The following is a 7,952-nucleotide window of genomic DNA, read 5'->3' as shown; positions in this document are numbered from 1 at the left end:
TGTGTCTTTTTGTGTAATGTGTCTTGATGAAAATGGATTTTAGGAGGCTTGAATAAAACCCAGAAAAAAATGATAATCAAAGACACAAAGGACACCCTGATCTGTTCTGACACAAACAGATCAACACCAAAATTAGCTCACCTTGTCTATCAGAAGAGGCTCACGGACCCTTGGCCAGACTTGAACAGGAAGTCATCAGTTTTGGTTGGCAGCCTTGATTTTGGGAACACCAACCATTGAATTTAGCCAAATGAGCCCCAAACGGAAGTAGGTATCGTGGAGACACAGGCAATACCAAATTGTGATTTTTCTTTTTGTTCTTGTTTTAACGGAAATAATTTACGCTTGGTTGCGATTGGCTGGCTACCCCACCTCCCGCCCAAAGGTAGCTGGGATTGGCTCCGCGACCTTTGTAAGGTTCCTTCCAATGCGAGGTGGGGGGAGAAACTTGGGACTTCGGACGTGTCCCCGTAAATGAAGTCTGAGCCATTTGGTCTGGCTCCCATCGAACCAAACCAGTCAAGACAAGGCATACCAGTACGTTTACTTGACCCAGACAGCTACCTGTAAATCACAAAGGCCATGCGCTCGCACGGCCCTGATATGTTTTTCTTCCACATTTATTTGAGATAAACACGGGGACCGCCGTTAACATTCCAGGAAAAGAAAGAGAGACATTTCCTTGCTTTTCCCCGGAAAGATGACGCAAGTAGCAAGCAACACCAGGTGGATGGAGCTCAAAATATTCACGAAGCCAAAGACCAAAGGCTATAACACGGAAGTGGCTCTTTGGGGAACAACGACAAAATGTAGCGCTTCTACGTGCGCGCTCAGCCAGAAAACCAGATTGGATTTCAAGTTCATGGAAAGTTTATGGATGCGGACCGTGTCCTAAAATGCCAATCCTCGGGAACGCAGGCACAGTCCAAACGCTCCTGACTAATGCATCCACATTCCTTTGCCTTACCAAACAAAAATAAGTTCATTTCCGAGGAAAATAGAATTGTAAACGGAACGAGAGCCAACAATATGGCACATTGAAAAAAAGCCCAACATCTTTTTGCCACTTTGGGATGAATCAGCAGTTACTAAGACGACAACCTGGACAGTTTCTCGTTCTGGAACTGGGATGTTGGGGGTCAGATTGCTCTGTTTCATCACAGCACAGTGGGTCGTGGTTTGCAACGGAGAACGATTACCCTGCGGTGCAGGCCGGCACGTGTGGAGTGATTTTTTCCTCCCTGTTGCGCAGTCAGAAATCCTTACAAGAATAAATGTGTCCCTCCTGTGAGGATAAGCAGCTCAGACAACGGATGGATCTTACATATTCCAGTACTATTACGTCTGATGGCGACATCATACTACAGGATTTTAGCCCTGATATTGTCCCGATTTGCGATTATCGTGGGCAATTTCCAAGTTTGTCAGGAACAAGAAAACTTCTTGTCAATGGGACATAATCCACGACCAAAAGTTTGGCCGTTCAGTAGTCCTTTGACGCCAAAATAAAAAGTCTAGCACGTTTGTTGTTTTTTTTTTTTTTGGGAAATCTTCCATAGTGTCACCTATCAACACAGCAAACGTCAACGACGACCAATAGGATTGCGTATTGTGACTGGCGTTTGGCTTCCCGCGCTAGCCGTTGTCAACGTATACGGTCGCTGTTGTCACCATTTATTTCATTGTAGTAAATGAAATTACAGGTATTTTAAAATTTTAATTCACGTGAGCAAGTCAGATTCGGCATTTAAAGCACAATAGTCGTAACAATTTGTGGGCTACGGTATTTTGAGGACATACGTCGCGGGAGCCTTATATGGTCCTCGCGGGCTACCATTCGCTGGTGACCCCTGACATAAACGATTTCCGAGTACAAGGAAAATGATTTAAGCGGGCGCACAATGGTGACCTTAACCGTGAGTACACGCCAACAAGCTTCTTCAGATTATTTCAAAACCTCAGACAAAGGTCACACCAACACACACACCCACGCATGCGCACAAGGAAACACGCAAAGACTCATGCTCACACACGTGTACATACACAAACACTAAAAAGAACCACACAACCACAAACAAGACATACACGCAAAGAACTCCACAAGCAAGACAAACGTGCACACAGTTACACAAAGTAAAACACGCTCAAAGGCATCCACGTGGAGGCACACACACACACACACACACAACTTGAGCTAACTTGTCGCCTTTCCTCCTCCGCCGCATCCCGTCGGCGCTCGCCGTGTGTTTGCGGGAACGGACAAAAACAAACCGGGCCGGTGACTCAGCAGGCAAACAGTCACTTTGCAATCGCCTCCGGCGCGGCAAACAGCGGGCCAGTCGTCCGGGGATCTACCTCGTGACCTCTGACGTCAGAGCGGCGCTGGGAAAAGGTCGTTCTTTTCCCAGCCCGCACGGACGCCGTTTCCTTTTTTTTTCCGAGAGGAAAACACCCCGATGATCGCGGAAGTGCGGCGGCGAGCAAAATAAAGCTGGCTAAGCCGCTTTCCCGTCAAATTTTAAAGCAATAAATTTAAAAAAAAAAAAAAAAAAAAAAGTCATTTTGTTTTATTTTTAGAAGTGTTGCGAGAGAAAACGCCACTTGCGTTGGCCGCCACGTGGTGATGAATGCGCACGCTGCAGCTCAGGAATTCTTTACATTCCTCAATGCTCACTTCAGGTGCTTTGCGTGCGTTTGCAATGATCAAATATCAGCTGCGACTTCTAAAGGGACGCCGTTCACGTGGCTCTTTGCTCGTCTACGGGGCCGCTTTTGCCCAATAATCGGGGTTGGAATACAAATCAAAATAAAGAAAAGAAATTCAATGTTTAATTCAAGTTAGCAAAGAATAAAATCTATGTTTGGATAAATTCATTCTAATATCAATTCTTTTCATAGTTTTTTTTTTTCAAATCTTTTCTTTTTCTGTCAAAACTACTTCCTCAGTGTTGTTTTATGACGTGTTCAGATTTCACTAGAGAAAAAAAAAAATATTGTATATGTGTCAAAGTCCTTCTGCTTGATGAACCTTTTCTCAGTTTTTTTCCCGGTCCAGAAACAGATTTGTCTGAAAGTAGCCAAATATTTGACTGATGATGACTAAAGGAAGAGATCAACTTTTTTTTCTGATCAAAGAAGAGTCTGTTTGATCTCATTTGGATGTTTATATCATAGTACACAATATTTTGTGAGAATCCTTGAAAATGCCTGGCAGTCTAGCGGTTCCCTGCTCAGGGAACAGCTGGCAGTGAATGAGTTAAAACCCAAAAAATGAAACTTGAAACCAGGATGCGCTGATACTAGTCGTATCCTGGTTTCTGCCACTAAAAGAGTCTTCTACCAGCTGAAGGACATATCCAGTGTGAAGGGTTGCATCTTCCAGGCAGAGCAGGGGGCGCTAATGCTTTATCGACTATTGTAATGGTCTTCGTTCTGGTCCCCCCCAAAACGGCATGAAAAAGGTTAAGACCAAAATACAGGTCAGAACACATTACTACGGTTCTAAAGTCTCTACACTGGCAGGTATGAAATAGACGATAAAGTTGTGTGCCGAGTTTATAAGTCGACCTGAATACATTTAAGAAACGCTGAAGGAATCTAAAGCCAGTTGGGCCGTGGGAGCGACAGACTCACTCGGGTCAAATAGCGGCGTAGAGCCCCGTGCAAACACGGCGAAGGAGTATTTAGCTGTTCTGATGTACACAGAAATGAAGTCAGACCCAAGTGTGAATGTTTTCAAGTCCAGATTTCAAAAAAAAAAAAAAAAATGTGAAATTTGTCTAATGTTTATACAGGAAGTCCTCGAGTTAAGACGGTCTTGACCTAAGACGTTTCGACTTTACAACGCCCGTCCCCAGTCCGCCATTTTTGATACTTGTGGAGATGGAGAGGACTGAGGACCGGGTTCCTTGGCAATAGCTAAGCACGGCCTCCCCTTCTTCTTCTTCTTCTCCATCCAACCCTCAGCTGTAATCCTACGTACATAATCTCGTTTATTTCAATGTATTTGTTTTTTTTTTTTTTTTTTATAAGAAGTATTTCGATGTCAATTCTAACTTTAATGGTGGAATCCGAAATTTGAGTTAAGTCGCTACTGCAGGAACGGATCTCAGTCGTGGACCGAGGACTCCCCGTAACTGAAAGTCCCTTGGAATGTGTCATCTCATTTTCAAGAGCATCATTACAGATAATCACCGATATACAAAATAATGATTAAAAAGTAACTCAAAATCATAACACAGGCACAACGCTCACCTTATCTTATATTTTGAAATATTCACGTATGTGCACACAGTACAACATTAAGACACAGGAGCATGATTGAAATGTCAGTGAGTAGATCCATCCATCCATCCATCCATTTTCTTCATCGCTTATCCTCACAAGGAGCGCTGGAGCCTATCCCAGCTGCCAACGGGCAGGAAGCGGGGCACACCCTCAAACGGTTGCCAGCCAATCGCAGGGCACATCGAGACAAACAACCAATCGCACTCACAGTCACACCCAGGGGCAATTTAGAGGGTCCAATCCATGTTGCGTGGTTTTGGGATGTGGGATGAGTGCCCACCCGGAGAAAACCCACGCAGGCACGGGGAGAACACGCCAACTCCACCATTGATTGGACGCTCCAAATTGCCCCAAGGTGTGACTGTGAGATGCGATTGGTTGTTTGTCTCGATGTGCCCCGCGATTGGCTGGCGACCAGTTCGGGGTGTGCCCCGCCTCCTGCATGTTGACTGCTGGGATAGGCTCTGGCACTCCCCGCAACCCTTGTGAGGATAAGCGGCTAACAAAATGGATGGATGGATCTACTCACTGACATTTCAACAATGCTCCCGTGTCTTAATGTTGCCCCCTGGACCTCAGAACGGTGAGGCTACTCAGGGAGTAGATATTTTAATAATTTTGTCGTTGACTTACCAGTATTCTTTTTTGCGTTACGATTCATCTGTAATAATAATAATTCCAAATTATTATTATAACCCCATTTGCAATAATCTGCAATCCCTTGATTTGAATGAGCTCATCAGAGTCATCGCCAGGAAAGCAAATTGAACAAAAAATTTCATGAAGGAGCTTAAAGGCCAACGTCCGACGCAAGATACACACATTCACGCGCATTTATAGTTCCATATATCGTGTATTCTTCTTTAAAAGGAGTCGTACGTGCTGTCGTGCTCCAGACGCAAATGACAAGAGGCTCTTCCCGCTGTACGGCAGTTTGTTGTGGCTCTCCAGATGCTTCGCTAATGAACAACCGCTGAGTAAACACGTCGCCCGTTTGTGTGTCCACGTTATCACGCCGATTAATCACCCCGCACGGGGCAACTTACTCGCGGCGTCATGTTTTGTGCGGGAACGACATTCGTACGGCCTTCGTGCGCACGACGAGGGCACGCGAGGAGGACGCAAGAGCGCGGGGGAAAAAACGGGGAAAGAAGCAACCAAAATGCGGAACCACCACCCGAGGAAATCTGCTTTCACACGGGTGGATGGGCCCACTTCAGGGCTTATCGCGTCCCCTCGGTCACGTCGGAACACTCGACTCGACGCGCTGTGACAGGATGTCCCCAGAGTGTGATTTCAAAGAGCCACTCGACCGGGCCTCATTTCCTCCAATATGTAAATATCGGGTTGTTTTAGACAAATGACGCGACGGAAAAACCGCTCGGAGGTGGACGGGTGTTCATTGCCGGAACGAAAACTCGACAGAGGACAAAAAAAAGTTGCAACATTGTTGTATCATTCATGAAAGCACATTATTGACCAAAGTCTGTGAAATTAATGTTAAGGCACAATGCAAAGCACCACGGATGGGCTAACGGAACATGCGTCAATATCGCAGATGTTATAACGCAGTAATAAGCAACACGTGCACACGAACCACATAGAACTATAATACTGAAATACACAACAGCACACACACTTTATCATCTATAAAAAAAAATTGCATACTGAATCACATACTGTAGTTGATACTCTTTTGATTTACTATGATTGTATGTGTTACGTTGAGTTTTGATAGCCAAGAAGAAGAATCAACATGTCAGCATGAACTCACGATACAAAAGCTACTTCAATTCTGTACATTTGATTTCATTGCGTTATTCCTGTACAATGTATTTTATGTTATTGTTATTGGTTGTTGATGTTTTTGTGGGTCTGGAATGGCTTGATGTGATTTAAATTTCCAAGTGTTTTGAGTCACAAGTGTGGTCAGGGAACAAATTAAACTCCCAAATCAAAGCATAAATGTATCTCATAAAGTGTATGCCGTTTATGGCTGAGCTGGATGAATGAAATTATTTGAAGGTTTATGGATTTTTCTTGAAAATATAAACTCCAGGAAAATATTTCTCAGAACGTAAAATGTTGTTCAATTGTGAAATAGTCCCTCTCAATCAAAGCTAGTCCACTTCCAATCCGTCGTCCTTGCCCTAATTTCAACATGCCACCGACAACAACCATCTTTGCTTTCTTGCGTCAATTTTAGCGCAGAAATAGTTTGACGTTCGCGGACGGACAAGCTGAAATGAACATTCGTTGACACACGTGATTTCACGCTAGTCCCGACCCCGGAAGTGTGCATTGCTGTCGTTTGGGGACTCATTTAGCCCACAAGCCCGACAGAAGCTTTTTTTTTTGTAATCATTATTATTATTATTATTTAAGAATACACAAAAGAGGTGTACTCACTGTGCTGTCAGATGGTCCACTAGCGTGACTCGGTCTGTGGTGTTTTCTCGCTTCAGGGACGGGAGGGGGGGGGGGGGGCACAGGGGGGGGGGGGCACATAGACGTCCAGCCCCCTCCCTCACGAACCCAGCCAAAGCTCTCCGCGCCTCGGCGTCAAGATAGTTACATCCCTCCACAAAATCATACCGGAAGTGGTCGCGTACTTAGCAGAGAGAACGCATGGGAAGGGGTGGGGGTGTGGGTGGGGGGTAATGGGGGGAGGGGGGTGGGATGTACACATAATTTCAATCGACTGCTTGATTAATCAAGTCAATAATGTCAAAATCACTGCAGTGCAAAAACATGCTTTATGTGCTTAGATTTATAAACAGAAATAGAATTGTGTATGTATTTCTTTCGGCTTGTCCCGTTAGAGGTCGCCACAGCGTGTGCGTGTAAGTGTGAGTGTGACGGTGTGTTGTTGTGTGCGCGGGCCCGTATACAAAATTATTTCGTCTTACTGTATTGCAGTATTTTCTCTCATTGTTTTGCATTAATTTTGGTATTTCTTTATTTTTTCTTTCTTTCTTTAAATATTTTTGGATGTGTTTTGCCTTTTATTTTTTTTCCGAATTTTAAAAATATTTTGGGATGTGTTTTGCCATTTATTTTTATTCCGATTTTTAAAACTATTTTCCATGTTTTCTTATTTTGTTGCACTAATTTTGTGTTTGTTTTTTTTTTCTGGGCGGGATTGGGTCGGGGGATCTTTGAAATGAGGTCAAATTTTCATTTTGTATGTGTGTGTGTGTGTGTGTTTTTTTCTTCCTTGATTTGGCACGGGGAATCAGCTGGTAAAGCGTTGGCCTCACAGTTCTGAGGTCCCGGGTTCGATCCCAGACCCGCCTGTGTGGAGTTTGCATGTTCTCTCCAGGTGGGCACTCCGGTTTCCTCCCACATCCCAAAAACATGTAACATTAATTGGACCCTCTCAATTGCCCCAAGGTGTGATCGTGGGTGCGATTGGTTGTTTGTCTGGACGTGCCCTGCGATTGGCTGGCAACCAACCGGTTCAGGCTCCTGCCTGTTGACAACTAGGATAGGCACCGGCACTCCCCGCGACCCTCGTGAGGATAAGCGGCGAAGAAAATGGCTGGATGGATGCTCGTTTGACGAATGCACCAAATCGTCCTCCAGGGGGCGCTCCAGTTCCACGCAGTGCCCTCACAGCACGCGGCTGAGCTCGTCCATTTCCAAGGGGTGTTTTCCCCTCCTCC

Source organism: Syngnathoides biaculeatus, chromosome 10 (genome assembly GCF_019802595.1).
Source record: "Syngnathoides biaculeatus isolate LvHL_M chromosome 10, ASM1980259v1, whole genome shotgun sequence".
Lineage (NCBI taxonomy): Eukaryota > Metazoa > Chordata > Actinopteri > Syngnathiformes > Syngnathidae > Syngnathoides > Syngnathoides biaculeatus.
This window is presented reverse-complemented; position numbering follows the sequence as displayed.